Raw genomic sequence first — 15,712 nt, 5'->3', positions numbered from 1 at the left:
AAAACCACAGAGTCATATTTGACTTGATACCATGCCAGATAAGAAATGATACAATAATGTGAGCTGTTTGATCTGGGAGCAGAAGATGCAGGGGGATCTGATTTCTGGTCTTCAGATCTCTGAAAAACTGTCATGGAAGAAAAAGAACAGACTGCTCTAGGTGGCCTCAGGGAGAATGACTAGGATATCCAGGTACAAGCTTTAGGAAAACTAAGTTCAGCTTAGCAAAAGGAAGAACTTTTAACAGTCCAAGGCTTTCCCTGAAGAGAGTGGGCGCTCTCAGAAAGCAGTAAGGAACCTCCCTCTAGAAGTGTTCAAGCAGAGACTGGCAAGGATATTTTAATGTGGAGCCCATTAGGATAAAGGAAAATTACAATTCATGAAATTCTACTTGTCAGGCACTGTGCTAGATCCTTGACAGGAAATATCTCTTTTAATCCTCCCAATAACACCATGATGTGAGTACTATTATCCCTCTTTTTCAGGTTAGAAAGCTGAGGCTTAAAGAATTTGACTACTTCTCATTGGGCTTACTACTGGCATGGTGGGTGGGAGGAACAATTATTTGTTGCATCTGTTTGGCAACACGCACACACACACCACATACTTCTAAATGTTTTGTGGAAATGCTGTTCCTAGTTGGGAATGTCAGGTACATAATATGCTTAGGATCACAAACAACAGATAAATAGCCGACCCAGGATTTGAAAATAGATGTGTCTAGCTCAGAAGGTCCATACCCTTTCTATTGCATTATCCACAGAAGTGAGATGGGAATGCACAACATTGTAAGGTCTAAGCCAACCCAAAAAGATTCTGATTTTCTCATTTGTCCTTTTTCAATCCCATATAATTTATCAACTACAAAGTTCTGTAGATTCAACTTTTGTGATGGCTTGTTAAATTCATCACCTCCTTTCTGTTCCCACAGCCACCTCCTCAGTTCCAGGACTTTGTTCCCTCTCTGCCCCTAGTTTATCCACCTCTTGTGTTTTCCTGTTCCAATCTAGCTGACTAACCTTTTACCAGATTACTCTTCCTAAAGCAGAGGATCTTTTTTTTTTTTAAGCTCAGAAACTTTCAATGGCTTCCCATTGTCTGCCAAATCAAATCAAAACTCTAGCCTCCACTGTCTTTTGCAGTTTACCACCAATCTGCCTTGGCAAGTTTAACTTCCATTTTACCACTAATTGTACTCTAAAATCCAGCTCAGCTGGTGTTCTTTTCATATGCCCTGAGCTTCCCTGCCTTAAAGCAGTTGTTCCTGTTATTTTCTCTGCTTAAACTGTCTTCTCTATCTTCACCTGTTGAAATCTTATCTGTGTGCCACACTCTATCTTAAATAATAATAGTTAATATTTATTGAGTGTTTATTTTGGGCCAGCCACTGTGCTAAGTGTGTGCAAGTATTTTACATGGATTATCTCATCTAATCTTCACAACAGCCCAATGAGGTGGGTGCTATTATTATCCTCTTTAGCCTGAAGTTAACAGAAACTGAGAAAGTGAGAAGTAAGTTTATTTGTCCATCGTAACACAAATTAATAAATGGTGAATATTGGATCTGAACTCAAATAGTCTAGCTCTGGAGCCCTGAAAGGCATTACAATTTCAAAAAAAAAAAAAAAAACAAAAACAAACAAACAAACAAAAAACCTTTTTCTGATTTCGTATGGTTCAACTTGATATGATCCTTACTTGGCAGCCTCTAAACATTTTGATTTAACTTTTAAAATCTCTCGTGTTATATTAATATTTATCTGTGTTTTTATATCCAGGATGAGACTGTCAGGCCCCAGTGGGCACAGCCTAGGTCTCAGACAGACATCTCACTGTCTCACACATGGTGGCACAGACTAGGTGCTCAGTGAGTCTGCTGAGTTGAAGTTAAATTGGGGTGAAGGAAAGAACAGAGGGGTTATCTAGGGAAGATGTTCCAAACTTTCCTGCCCCAGCCACCCAGCATGATACTGGCCAACGCTGCCAACACCTGTCTAAGTCAGACCCTGAAGTCTGTTTTCCTAGCCTGGTCTCTGCAGGGTTCCTTCTTGTCCCCGAGTTCTTGCAGCTTGCTGGGTCTTGGCCAGCGTTTGGGGTGAGGCAGGATCAAAATAACACTGCCTGGGGCTCAGCTTCCAGGAATGAGATATCAAGTGAAACCAAGCTCGGCGGGTGAGGGGGTGGATTGAAAGCCCCCAAACAGAGCCAACATGCTCTTTACACAAGCCCTGACTTGCCCTCAAGCCACGCGGGCTAGCAGTTCTGCTTTCCTCAGGATGCTCCACAAGTCTGATTCACTGTCCCCGCCTTCACTAACACCCAGCCTCCTTCTCTTCTTTATCTCCCAACCCTAGATGCTCAAGGTTGCTGGACACGTCCAGGCATGTTCCCAGTGGCAATGCAGGTCCAGTAACAGCCTGCAGGAACTGGCTCGCCAAGATCCTAAAGATGTCAGCCCAGATCCCTGGCACCTCAGAAAGCGCTCTCCGGACACAAATGGATGGACTTACAGCCAGCCACGGGGCGCCTTCCCAATTGTTCTGATTTTGCGGTACCCTAGCAGAATCATCCTGACCTGATTCTGTACTTCTGCACCTAGATGCCGCAGGTCCCAGCCGCCTTGCCACACCAGGGGGTGTTCCCACACTCACCCGGTAACGGAGGAGTAGATAGCTCTTGCTCCCAAATAGAATTCCCGTGCAAACCCCACCTCAGCGCAGAGCAAACATCTCATCCAGCCCCCGCCCGTCACCCACCGCCCGCAGCCCCCGTCCCTCGGCCCCGCCCCTCAGTCTCCGCCCCTCAGCCCCCAGCCGGCATACACACTCACAGTATATGAAATTCCTTGTAATCAAAGTTCCGCTTGACTCATTTCACATCCATGTGTAGCAACAACATCCCAAACCCTCCTTTCATGGTAAGCTTACCTCTTCCGCCCCCCGTGAAGTTCCTAGAGCAGCTATTGGACTGTTTGAGTGCCTAGGCGTGGCTACGAAAAAGAAACTGCCTTTGAGAAGCATATGTGAGGCTGAAGAACAGTGACTGAGTCACTGGTATGGCAGGAGCTGCAAAGCTCCCGGGACTGAAACGGGGGCCAAAGAGTAGAGGGCCAGGGAGTTGGGTCCAGAGAAAGCATCAAGTTGTCTCTTTCACAGCTGAATGCAGCTCAGCTCATCAAAGTTTGTTCGTGACTTAGCAGGCTTGGAGTTTGACAGAGAAAATTATTGTTGGAAAAGCCAAGATTTTCAGACACATGGAGAAGCCACTTTCCAGGTCTGGGTCTGCCTCAAAAAAATACTCCTCCATTCAGAAGGGTAGGTAGGATTGTGACCGGAGGAAGAGAGCAGACATAAAGCAGAGAAAAGACCACTACAAATAAAGGAAAACTGGATTCGGCACTCAGCTTTGATCATCCACCTTCTCTGGGCCCCTGAGTGTCTGTACAGGGAGGGGGTTGAGCTACATAGTCTCTGAGGGCACTTCAAACAATAACAGTTTGGGAGTATATTAATCTATGATCTCAGAGCCAGCAGTGGATAAATCCTGAAACGTTACTAGTCTCTGACCTTGAAGAGCTTGCAGAGTTGGGAAGATAAAATAGACTGGACAGAGACAGAGAATAGCACACAGTATAGAATTGAGGGCCAAACTATGAGGTGCAGACTGGAAGAGTTTCGGGGCGGGTAGGAAGAGAGAGTAAAAAAAGAGTTTGACAGGGAAAGCAAATGCTTTTCAATAGATTAGGAGGTTTTAAAATAGGTCAAAGAGGAAATAGCATAATGGGTAGAGGAAAAGGAAAGCTTGAGCCAAGGTATGGGGGAGAGGACCAAGAAATGTGCCATTATCAGTCTCTGAGGGCCCCCTCCTGTACTGGGCAGAGGCTATATGCCAGCTCAGTGTGGGGTCTCAGTAAAGCAGCTGAAAAGTCTTTGGTGGGAAAGGGCTGAATAGGCCCTAAGCTGAAGTAGAAAAAGTCCTAAATGAACTTCATATCTGTCCCCTCACTAGAATTGAGACCAGAATAGGCTACTGTGGGCTCAGGCCTAGTAGGAGGGAAAACTGCCAGAATTGGAATCTTAGGTCTGCCTCTTACTGGCTTTGTGACCTAAGGCAAGTTACTTAAACACTCTGTGGCTCAGGATTCTCTTCTGTAAAATAGGGAAAGTAACAGTCCCTAACTCATAGAATTGTTTTAGGAATTATATGAGTTAATATACAAAATAGTGCTCATATGCGTAAGGAGCTTAGAACGATTTCTCGGACATAGTGGTATAGAAGTGTTTATTAAATATAAATAAATAAATAAATACATGAATGTACTTTAATGCCCTCTGAAATCATCTGTGAGATTAAAATGAAAATAGATACCCTGGGTACCTCCTAATTCTGTTCTGTCCTTTCCTAGAAAATAGGACCTCTTTTTTTTCTCCATCCTTTCCTACCCAGAGAGGCTGAGTTATAGATAGTTCTGAAACTTTAGTGTAAAGAACCCTAGCTTGGAATGTAGATGTCTTGACAAAACTAAGTGTAACATCATGTAAATCTCTTCCTCTCTCTTTGTCTTCCTTTCTGCATCTGTACCTTGAAGAGACTGTTGGACTGGATGACCTTGAAACTCTAGAGCAGTGCTTCTCTCACATTAATGTGCACACAAACCACCTAAGGATCTTGTTAAAACACAGATTCTGAGTTAGCAGCTCTGGTGTGGAGCTAAGACTGATTTTCTAACTGCTTCCAGGTGATATTGATGGTGCTGGACCACAGACCATAGTTTCAGTAGCAAAGGTCTAGATGGTGGACAAGAATAACATTTACTGAGCATCTATAAATCATCCATGTGTGTCCCTTTATACCTTACAACCATCCTATGAGGTTGAGGTTACTATCCTCATTTTGTAGATGAAGAGGTTCCTTGTACTCTGTGATTCTGCCTGGAAATACAGGAGGAAACTTGAGATAGAGGTACCAGGGATATGTCAGAGTTCACAAGCTATTGTGGAAAGTGATTGTAAGCAGCAAATATGAAACTACTGTCCTCCACCATAACTTATCCAATAATACTATAACAGTTAGCTGGCCCTCACTAAGCACTTCCAGGGACTGTTCAAATTTTTTTCATGAATTAATTCATTTTATCTTCACAATCTATGAAGCCACAATCATTAGAATCATCCTCCCCTCTCCTTTTGCTCACACCTCACATTCAACCCATCAGCACATCCTATCAGCTCTGCATCCTGCCTCAGAGATAAACTCTGAATTTCACCAACTTCTTAGCACTTTCACTGCAACCACTCTGGTGCAAGCCACGATTGCTTTTCACCTGAATTATTGCCATATCCTCCAATAGCTCTCCTTGCTCTTGTCCTTACCCCACTCCAGTCAATTCTCAGCAGAGCAGTCAGAGTGATCCTTTTAAAAGTACATCAGTCAAAGTCTGTCCATGCAATTCTACTGGTTGACTTCTTATTCAGAGGAAAATCCAAAATTCTTAACTATGGTCTATAATAGTCTACAACCTATCCCATGCCATCCCACCCTCACTAACCTGCCCCTCTGTCTCTGATCTCATCTCTTACCATTCCTCTTGACCACCATACCCAAGCCAAACTGGCCACCTTGATATTTCTTCCAACACTCAAAGCATGCTCAAGACTCTGGTCTTTGCACTTGCTGCTCCTTCAGCCTAGCCAGTTCTTCCCCCAGTTATCAGCATGGCTCCTTTTCTCAATTCCTCCATATCCCTGCTTAAATGTCACCTTATCAGAGGACTTTCTTAAATACCCTATCTAATACAAGCCAATGGAACTGCCTAGGCCTTTTGAAATCCACTGCGTAGGTGAGCTTTTTCTCAGCATAGCCCCAGGACCTGAGATGCAGTGTGGTGGTGAGTAGGGTTAAGGCTCTCAACTCTGCTCTCTATGGGGGAGTCACTCTAGCTCCATGTGCTTGTGCAGCAGAACTAAACTTGGATCAGCTCATTTTATGGGGACTTTCCACAGCCCCTCTTTTTATGATAAACAGGAGTCACTTCATGAACCCAAACTGAGTACTATCAGTACTGAGTTTCTCTGCCTACACTCCACTGCTAGAACCAGCCTAACCAGATAGCAGGATAAGCAGGACCAGCCTCCACTCTGCTTATCTCTGGGGCCAGACAGATTCCAGGGCTCAGTGAGATTCAGGATTCTCTGATGCCACCCCTCAACTCTCTCTCAGAGGTTATTTAGGATCACTCAGGGGAATACTGGCCTTGGCTGTGTCTCAGAGAATCCTGAGTAGCCTCTAATTCTAGTGTCCAAGAAAGGCAGGCCAACCTTTCATGAAGGAGCTTCATGTTTATCCAGGCAGAGTGGGGCCCTTATAGCTCCTCTCAAGACTGGGACCAGGGGACATAAAAAGAGGCTGAAAGACTAAGGGGATGCTGAGGCCTGTGGGGCAACCCCTATAAACTCAAACATTGCTAAGGATGTCCCTGAACACAATATCAGCTTCTTGTTCTCTTTAGTCAGCCTGTGAGATGTGTGTAGATAAACTTGGCCATAAATGTCTGATGCAGTGGTGTATACAGGCTTAGGTCTTCTGAATTAGAAAGCTGGGGTACAAGAGTTACTTCTAGCCATGGGAATTTCCAAACTTCAGTTAGATTCTACCACAGTCCAATAGTGTTATCTCTCATTTTAAATAATCTTCTATTCCACTTGCTCAATATGGCTTTTAAAACTCACTCTTCTTAAGTCAAGTGCTCAACACAGCTCCCAAACTCTTAGCAGATGACTTCAGCTCCAGTTTCACTGAGAATGTAAAAGGGCACCAAACTTGAAGTCTAAACAACTTCTGACCTCTCCACATTCAAGTTCATCCTGTTTCTTACCTCAGAGTTTCCTCCTGTCCCTCCTGTCTCCATCTGTGTTTACTCCTGTCTATTCCATTTTGCTTTATTTGTATCTTAATCGTCTTTCTTCCTCTGGCTCTTTTTCCTAAATTGTCTTTGCATTCTGAACTAAGATTTATTCCTTTTATATCCTCACATCCACCTCTTCATTTCCAAACTCACTGCATTTTGCTCTTCTCAAGGTCACCCGTGAATTCCATGCTATCAAACCCAAGGATTCTTCTGTTTTCTTATTTGAATTATCTAAAACATCCAACATTGTCTGGATTGTTTGCTTTCTGACTCTCTTCCCTTGACTTTCATGGAACTAATGTTTTCTAGTTTCACTTATTTCTCTACAGCATTTTCTGGATTCCCATTCTCTACTTGCCCCTCAAGTGTCAGGATTTTACAGAGTTCCTCTCATCCTCCATTGGCCCTCTGGACTGATTCGAATTCTCTCGCTGGAGTGTGAACCTATGTGTCAGGGACCTTATATACCATTTCACAAATTTCCACATGCAAAACAGTACCTAAAGTATTTTAAGTGCTCAATATATTTTTACATATTTTATATATGAATACATCTGTTGAATAAATAAATGGGTGGGCCCAAGGAGGGAAATGTTCACAATTGAATGTATCCTTCTATAATGAGCTCCCAGGCCTCAGGTGTGCCACAATAAAAATAAGATGGCTAAAAAAGAATTGAATCCCACACCCAGAATAATAATAATAGCCAACACTTCATCATTGCTTGATGAACTCTGTATGTCAGGCCCTATGCCAAATGTTCCATATGCAATAGCTCATTTAATCATCACAATAATCCTATGAGGCAAAACCCATGACATCACTCTTATTTTATATATGACAAAATTGAGGCACAGAAATGATGGGTAACTTATCTATGCCATCTATAAGTGCCACAACCGATATGGCAACTGACCCAGGATTCTCAAGTATTGGTGATGCCTAAATTATTCACTGACACACTCAAATGTACAACCCTTTTTTTCCCCTTCCAATAAGAGGCTCCTCCCATCCTCTCTGGAGAGCTATTCTAAACCTCTACCTTTAGAGGTAAAGGTTAAATTCCTACTCTAGCACTGAATTCTTAGCCCAGAAATATTGACTCTTTTCTTCTTCATCAATATAACAGATTCCATTAAGCATTTAGTGCCTATAACTTCTTCCCTAATTTATATAAGGTTCTCTCTGTCTTCACTCATCTTGGCCTTTCCTCTTAAAGAAGAAGAGAGAATACCTCCCTTGATCTCTATGAATCTTTCTCCATCAATTACCCCTACTCTCTATGGCATCATTATTTACCTGCCTTCTTGTGCCCACCCCTTTTACCTATAAACATATTTGAATTCCTCCTACTACAAAATAAAATCAACCCTTCTACCACATTTCCTCTTACTCAAATAACAGCCTCATCTCATTCTCTTTCTTAGCTAAATTTCTGGCTAGAGTTGTCTCTGATAACTGCTTCCATGTCTTCACTTTCCATTAGCTCCCCAACCTACTATAATCTGGCTTCTAGCTCCATTTGTTCTCCCTGAAGCTACAGGGGACCACTTTATTGCCAAATTTTAGGAAACATTTTCGCTTATCTTCTTACTTGATTTATCTACAGCTTTTTCCAGTATTAGTCACTCTTTTCTTTGGAAAACACTGCTTCTAATGTTGAAAAAAAAAAAAAAAAAAAAAAAAAAAAAAAAAAAAAAAAAAAAAAAAAACCCTGCCTCCTGGTTTCCTTCTGTTTTCTTTTTCTTTTTTATTTATATTTTTTAAATTAATATTTTCCATAAGTTAATGGGGTACAGGTGATATTTGGTTACATGAGTAATTTCCTTATCATTACTTCTTGTTATTGTCTGTTCTCACCTTACTCAAACCACTTCAAATGTAATTCTGACTCAGACAAGTAGCCAGACCTCTGTGCTTACTCTATACCTTAGCAGGCCTATGCTCAAAAGCTCAGCACACACTGACCAGAAGGCTCTGCAATACTGACTATTCTACACATGTATTTATTAATAATATTACTTTAAAGTAATGTGGGGCAAAACTCTTCAAAGTCCTGTACACACATACCTCATTCAATCTTCATAATCACAGGAAAGTGGAATTACTATGATTACAGCAATTTACTAATTGGAAAGGGCAGAATTGCTATCTGTTGGATGTGCACTGTATGCAGGCACGATATTGGGTAATTTATGTAAGTTATTTCACTAATAACTAACGCCCTTCTAGAGCAGTTCCACAATTAGCTCCATTTTTAAATGTGAAACAAGTAAACATATAAAACATTAATTGGGAATGACAGCAGCAGCATAGTTGGATAGAACTTTTCAGCACTCATCCTCTTGCAGAAACATCAATTTGAAAAACAATCCATAGCCTGGACAACAAAGCAAGACCCAAATCTCTACCAAAAAAAAAAAAAAAAAAGTAATTAGCCTGTTGTGGTGATACAAGCCTGTAGTCTCAGCTACTTGAAAGGCTGAGGTAGGAGGATTGCTTGAGCCCAGAAGTTTGAAACTGCAGTGAGCTATAGATGATTCCACTGCATTCCAACCTGGGTGATCAGAGCAAGACTCTGTCTTAAAAACCAAAACAAACAAGCAAAAACAACAATGACAGTAACAAAAAATAAAACTATCCATAATCAAAAATATGTTCACAAGAGTGACGGAATCCAGGTGAGCGATTATAGCACCTGGACATAGCACAGAAATAAGAAAAGACACATCAAAGAGGGAAGGTAAGAAAGTTCTACGTTATTCATATTACTCCTCCCCCAAGTCTCGGCAAAAACCATGACATCACTGCTATTTTATAGATGAGAAAATTGAGGAACATAAATGATAGGTAACTTATCTTTGATAATATATCTGGCCTAGTTACCAGGCCCATCACAGCTATAGGCCAGTCCCTATATATTCAGATTCCAGGCCCATCCCAGACTCTGGAGAAGCCCCAGCACTAAGCTAATCCCCACAGCATTAGACTCCATGCTGGCATCCACAGACCCAGCCTCCAGGCCTCCTGGAGTGTCAGAACAGAACTCACAGACCCCAGCTCCAGTTTGGCTTACATGGCACCAGGAATGAAGCCAGCATGCACACACCAAGGTGCTATGCTAGTCCTCATGGCCCCACACTCCAGTGGACTCCGAGACCAGACATGCTTCAGTAGGCCCCAGTACCAGGTCAGCCTATGGCCTTAGGCTGAATAACTACCCCCCACAGCTCCAGGATACAGGCTTAGCCCACAGACTCATCCTTCAGACCCAGACCCATACTAGGCCTGCTCCCACAGATCCAGCATCCAGGTCAGCCCCTATAGACCTAACCTCCAGGCCACCACCTGCAGACTTAGAATCTAGTATGCCACCTGCAGACCCAGGATCCAGGCCTGCTACAATGAACCCAGGATCCAGGCCCTTTGCGGTGGATGAATGATATCAGGAAAGCAATACTTGAACAAAATGAGACATTTGACAAAGAGATAGAAAGCATAAAAAGGAACCAAATAGAAATTCTGGAGCACAATGACTGAACTAAAAATTTCTAGAGAAAGCTGGAAATAACAGGCTCAATAACACAGAAAAATAAAGCAGTGACCACAAGACAGATTATTTGAAACTGCCCACTCAAAACAACAGTAAGAAAAAGAAAAGAGAAAGGTGATGAAAGCATGTGGGACTTATGGGATACCATCAAGGAAACCAGTATACAGTTAGCCCTCCATATGTGTAAGTTCAGCATCCAGATAATCAACTAACCACAGATCAAAAATATTTTAAAAACCGAATAACAATAAAACAATACAAATTTTAAAATACAGTATAACAACTATTTACATAGAATTTACATTATATATTATGCTTACATCTAGAGATGATTTAAAGTACATGAATAGATATGTGAAGGTTATATGCAAATAGTACACCATTTTATATAAGATGTACATTCTAAGTCTCATGGTAACTACATAAAAAAACAATATTAGATACACAGATGATAAAGAGAAAAGAATCAAAACATGCTGGTAACAGTCATCAAATCACAAAGAAAGACAGCAAGAGAAGAAGAGATGAAAAAAGGAACTACAAAAGAGACAGAAAACACAATGGCAGCAGTAAGTTCTTAGTATCAAAAAATTATGTAAAATGAAAATAGATCCAATTTTCTAATAAAAAGGAATAAAGTGACTAAATAGAAAAACAAGATCCAACTTATGTTTTCTATAAGAGTCTCACTTTAGCTTGAAGGATGCAGATAGGCTGAAAGATATGGAAGAAGATACCTCAAACAATGGGTAATCAAAAAAAGGGCAGGGATATGTCTACTAATATCAAACAAAATATAGATTTTTAAGTCAAAACTGTGACAAAAGACAAAAAAAGCATTATATAATGACAAAGGGGTCAATTCATCAAGAAGGCATAGCAATTGTAAATATATATGCAACCAGCATGACAGCAACTAAATATATAAAGCAAATATTAACAGAGCTGAAGGAAGATACAGACAGAAATGCAAAAATAGTAGGGAACTTCAAAACCATATGTTCAACAATGGATAGATCATGTGGACAGAAAATCAATAAAAAAAACAGTGGATTTGAACAACTGGCTCAATACACATGTACAGAATATTTCATCCAACAGCAGCAGAATACACATTCTATTCAGCACACATAGAACACTCTCCAGAATAGACCGTATGTCTGGCCACAAACAATTCTTAATGGAACATTTAAGAAGATGAAATCACATCAAGTATTTTTTTCTGATCACAATGGAAGAAGACTAAACATCAACAAGAGGAAAATGAGAAAATTCACTAATAAGTCAAAATTAAACAACTGACTTCTGAACAAGCAGTAGGTCCAAAAAAGGAAAATTAAAGAAAAGTCTTAAGAAAAATGAAAATGGAAACAGAATATAGCAAAACATTTATGCAGCAGACAAGTAATTTTAAGAGGGGCATGTATAGCAATGTAAGCCAACAATAGCAAATAAGAAAGATCTCAAATAATCAACCTAACCTGAGATTTCAAGGAACTAGAGAAAGAAGAAAAAATGAAGCTTAACTTCAGCAGAAAAAAATAAAATAACACAGAACACAGCAGAAACAAATAAAATAGATACAAGGAAAAGCAATAGAAAATATTAATGTAACTAACAGTTGTTTTTTTGGAAAAGATAAACTAAATTGACAAACCTTTAACTAGATTGAGATAAGAGAGAACAAACAAGTAAAATTATAAATTAAAGACACAACATTAAAACTAACACCATGGAAATAAAAATGACCATAAAAGATTACCATGAACAACTATATGCCAACAAACTGGATAAACTTGAAAAAATGGTTAAATTCCTACAAACATACAGTCTATCAAGACTAAACCATTGAGAAATACAAAATCTGAACAAATCAAAATGGATAAAAATATTGAATTGGTAATCCAAAACCTCCCAAGAATGAAAAGCTCAGAACTTGATAGCTTCACTGCTTAACTCCATCAAACATTTAAAGAATTAAGGTCAATCCTTTACAAATTCTTCCAAAAAATAAAATAGGAGAGGAGACAAGCAAACTCATTTTACAAAGTTGGCATCAACCTCATTCCAAAGCCAAACAAACACTCATATATATAAACCAAATATTATTATAGCTAAAGAGAGAGATAACCATAATGCAATAAAAACTAAGACTGCAGCACTCCACTTTCAGCACTGGACAGTTCTTCCAGACAGAATATCAAAAAACAAACATGGTACTTAATCTTAACTATCGACCAAATGTACCTAAGAGATATTTACAGATCATTTCATCAAACACCTGCAGAACATCCTTTTTTCCCCTTAGCACATGTATCATTCTCAAATATAGACCATCTGTTACGTCACAAAACAAGTCTTAAAATATACAAAATCATTGAAAAAATATTAAACATCTTCTCTGAACACAATAGAAAAAAAAATAGAATTTGTAACAAGATAGATTTTGGAAATGATATGAATAAGTGAGAATTAAGTTCCTGAATGACCAATGTGTCAATGAAGAAATTAAGAAGAAAATTGAGTAATTTCTTTATTATTATTATTATTATTATTATTATTATTATTATTATTATTATACTTTAAGTTCTAGGGTACATGTACATAACGTGCAGGTTTGTTACATATGTATACTTGTGCCATGTTGGTGTGCTGCATCCATCAACTCGTCAGCACCCATCAACTCGTCATTTATATCAGGTATAACTCCCAATGCAATCCCTCCCCCCTCCCCCTCCCCATGATAGGCCCCGGTGTGTGATGTTCCCCTTCCCGAGTCCAAGTGATCTCATTGTTCAGTTCCCACCTATGAGTGAGAACATGTGGTGTTTGGTTTTCTGTTCTTGCGATAGTTTGCTGAGAATGATGGTTTCCAGCTGTATCCATGTCCCTACAAAGGACACAAACTCATCCTTTTTTATGGCTGCATAATATTCTATGGTGTATATGTGCCACATTTTCTTAATCCAGTCTGTCACAGATGGACACTTGGGTTGATTCCAAGTCTTTGCTATTGTGAATAGTGCCGCAATATACATACGTGTGCATGTGTCTTTATAGCAGAATGATTTATAATCCTTTGGGTATATACCCAATGGAAACATGGCATACCTGTGGAATACAACAAATTCAGTAATAAGATGGAAGTTTATGACTATAAATGCCTACACTAAAAAAGAAAGGAAAACTTCAAATAAATAAACTTAAAGATGCATCTTAAAAAAAAAAAATAGCAAAAGCACATCAAGCCAAAAATTAGTAGAAGAAAATAAGTACTAAAAATCAGAGAATAAACAAATGAAATTGGACTGAAGAAGACAATTTTTAAAAAAATCAATGAAATAAGAAGTTGTTTTTTTTTTAAAAAAAAATAAATAAACAAAATTGACAAACTTTAGCTAGACTAAATAAAAAGAAAGAGAGAGAGCAGTTCCAGGTAAATAAAATTAGAGATGAAAAAGGAGACATCACAACTGACACCACAGAAATTCAAAGGATTTCTAGTGGTTTTCTGAGCAACTATATGCCAATAAATTAGAAAATCTGGACAAATTGTTAGACACATGCCACCTATCAAGATTGAACCATGAAGAAATCCAAAATCTGGACAGATGAATAATAAGTAACAAGATTGAAGCTGTAATAAAAAGTCTTCTCTCAAGGAAATAATACCAAACCTAGTGAATTTATTCTGAAAACTAGAAGAGGTAAGAATGCTTCCACACTTATTCTATGAGGCCAGTATTAGCCTGATACCAAAAACAGACAAAGACATATCAAAAAAAGAAAACCACAGGCCACTATCACTGATGCATATTAATACAAAAACCCTCAACAAAATATTTACAAACTAAATTCAGTAGCACATTACAAAGTTCATTCATCACGACCAAATGGGATTTATCCCTGGAATGCAATAATAGCTCAACATATGCAAATCAATGTAATATATTTATCAACAGAATGAAAGGCAAAAAACAGTATCATTCCAATTGATGGTGAAAAACATTTGATAAAATTCAACATAACTTCCTGATAAAAATCCTCAAAAAAAAAAAAAAAACCTGGAGATAAAAGTAATACACCTATACATAATAAAACACAAATGGGAAAGACCAACAGCTAGTATCATACTGAATGGGAAAATAATGAAAGCCTTTTCTCTAAGACCTAGAACACAAAATGGATGTCCACTGTAACCACTGCTATTTAACATAGTACTGGAAGTCCAAGCTAGAGCAATCAAACAAGAGTAAGATATGAATGGCATCCAAATTGAAAAGTAATAAGTCAAATTATCCTTTTTTGGAGATGATGTGATATTATATTTGGAAAAACATACAGATGCCAAAAGAAAACTCTTAGAAGTGATAAACAAATTCAGCAAAGTTACATGATACAAAATCAACATACAGAAATCAAGAGCATGTTTATATGCCAACAGTGAACAATGTAGAAAAGCAATTAAAAAGTCATCTCATTTCCAATAGTTATGAATAAAAATTACCTAGAAAACAACTTAACCAATGTAGTAAAATATATTAGCAATGAAAATTATAAAACACTGATAAAGGAAATTGAAGAGGACCTACAAATGGAAAGATATCCATGTTCATAAATTAGAATAATCAATATTGTTAAAATGTCCATACTACCCAAGGCAATCTACAGATTTAACCCAACCCCTATCAAAATATCAAGAACATTCTTCACAGAAATAGAAAAACAACCCTAAAATTTATGTGGAACCATAAAGGATGCACTATATCCAAATATATCACAAGCATAAAGAACAAAACTGGAGAAATCAAATTACCTGACCAAGTTATACTACAGAGCAATAGTAACCAAAAAAGCATGGTACTGGAATAAAAATTGACACATAAATCAATGAAACAGAATAGAAAATCTCAGAAATAAATCTATACACCTTTAAGAGCGTACATTAGAATAAAGACAATCTCTTCAACAAATGGTCCTGGGAAAACTGGATATCCATATGCAGAAGAAGGAAACTAGACCCCCATCTCTAGCCATATCCAAATCAAAATGAATGAAAGACTTAAAGCTAAGACCCCAAACTATGAACCTATTAAAAAAATTTTGGTAAACTCTTCAGGATATTGGAGTGGACAGAGACCTCTTGAGCAATATCCCAGAGGCACAGGCAACAAAAGAAAAAATAGACAAATGAGATCATATCAACTTAAGAAGCTTCTGCACAGCAAAAGAAACAATCAACAAAGTGAAGA

At 38.8% G+C, this 15,712-nt stretch overlaps 1 protein-coding gene across 2 annotated transcripts in view; it reads right to left on the bottom strand.

Annotated features, from left to right (window-relative positions):
• The window catches only part of EDA2R (ectodysplasin A2 receptor), a 63,479-nt gene extending 60,545 nt beyond the window's left edge, over positions 1 to 2,934 (bottom strand). For both annotated transcript variants that reach the window (XM_030934810.1, XM_030934811.1), the window contains exon 1: positions 2,831 to 2,934. The gene's annotated coding sequence lies outside the window, so the exon portion shown is untranslated. The remainder of the gene's footprint in view (positions 1 to 2,830) is intronic.
• Positions 2,935 to 15,712: the final 12,778 nt, after the last annotated feature.

The sequence above is a fragment of the Rhinopithecus roxellana genome, chromosome 7, assembly GCF_007565055.1.
Source record: "Rhinopithecus roxellana isolate Shanxi Qingling chromosome 7, ASM756505v1, whole genome shotgun sequence".
NCBI lineage: Eukaryota > Metazoa > Chordata > Mammalia > Primates > Cercopithecidae > Rhinopithecus > Rhinopithecus roxellana.
The sequence above is the reverse complement of the archived record's forward strand: the minus strand, read 5'-3'. Positions and strand labels throughout refer to the sequence as shown.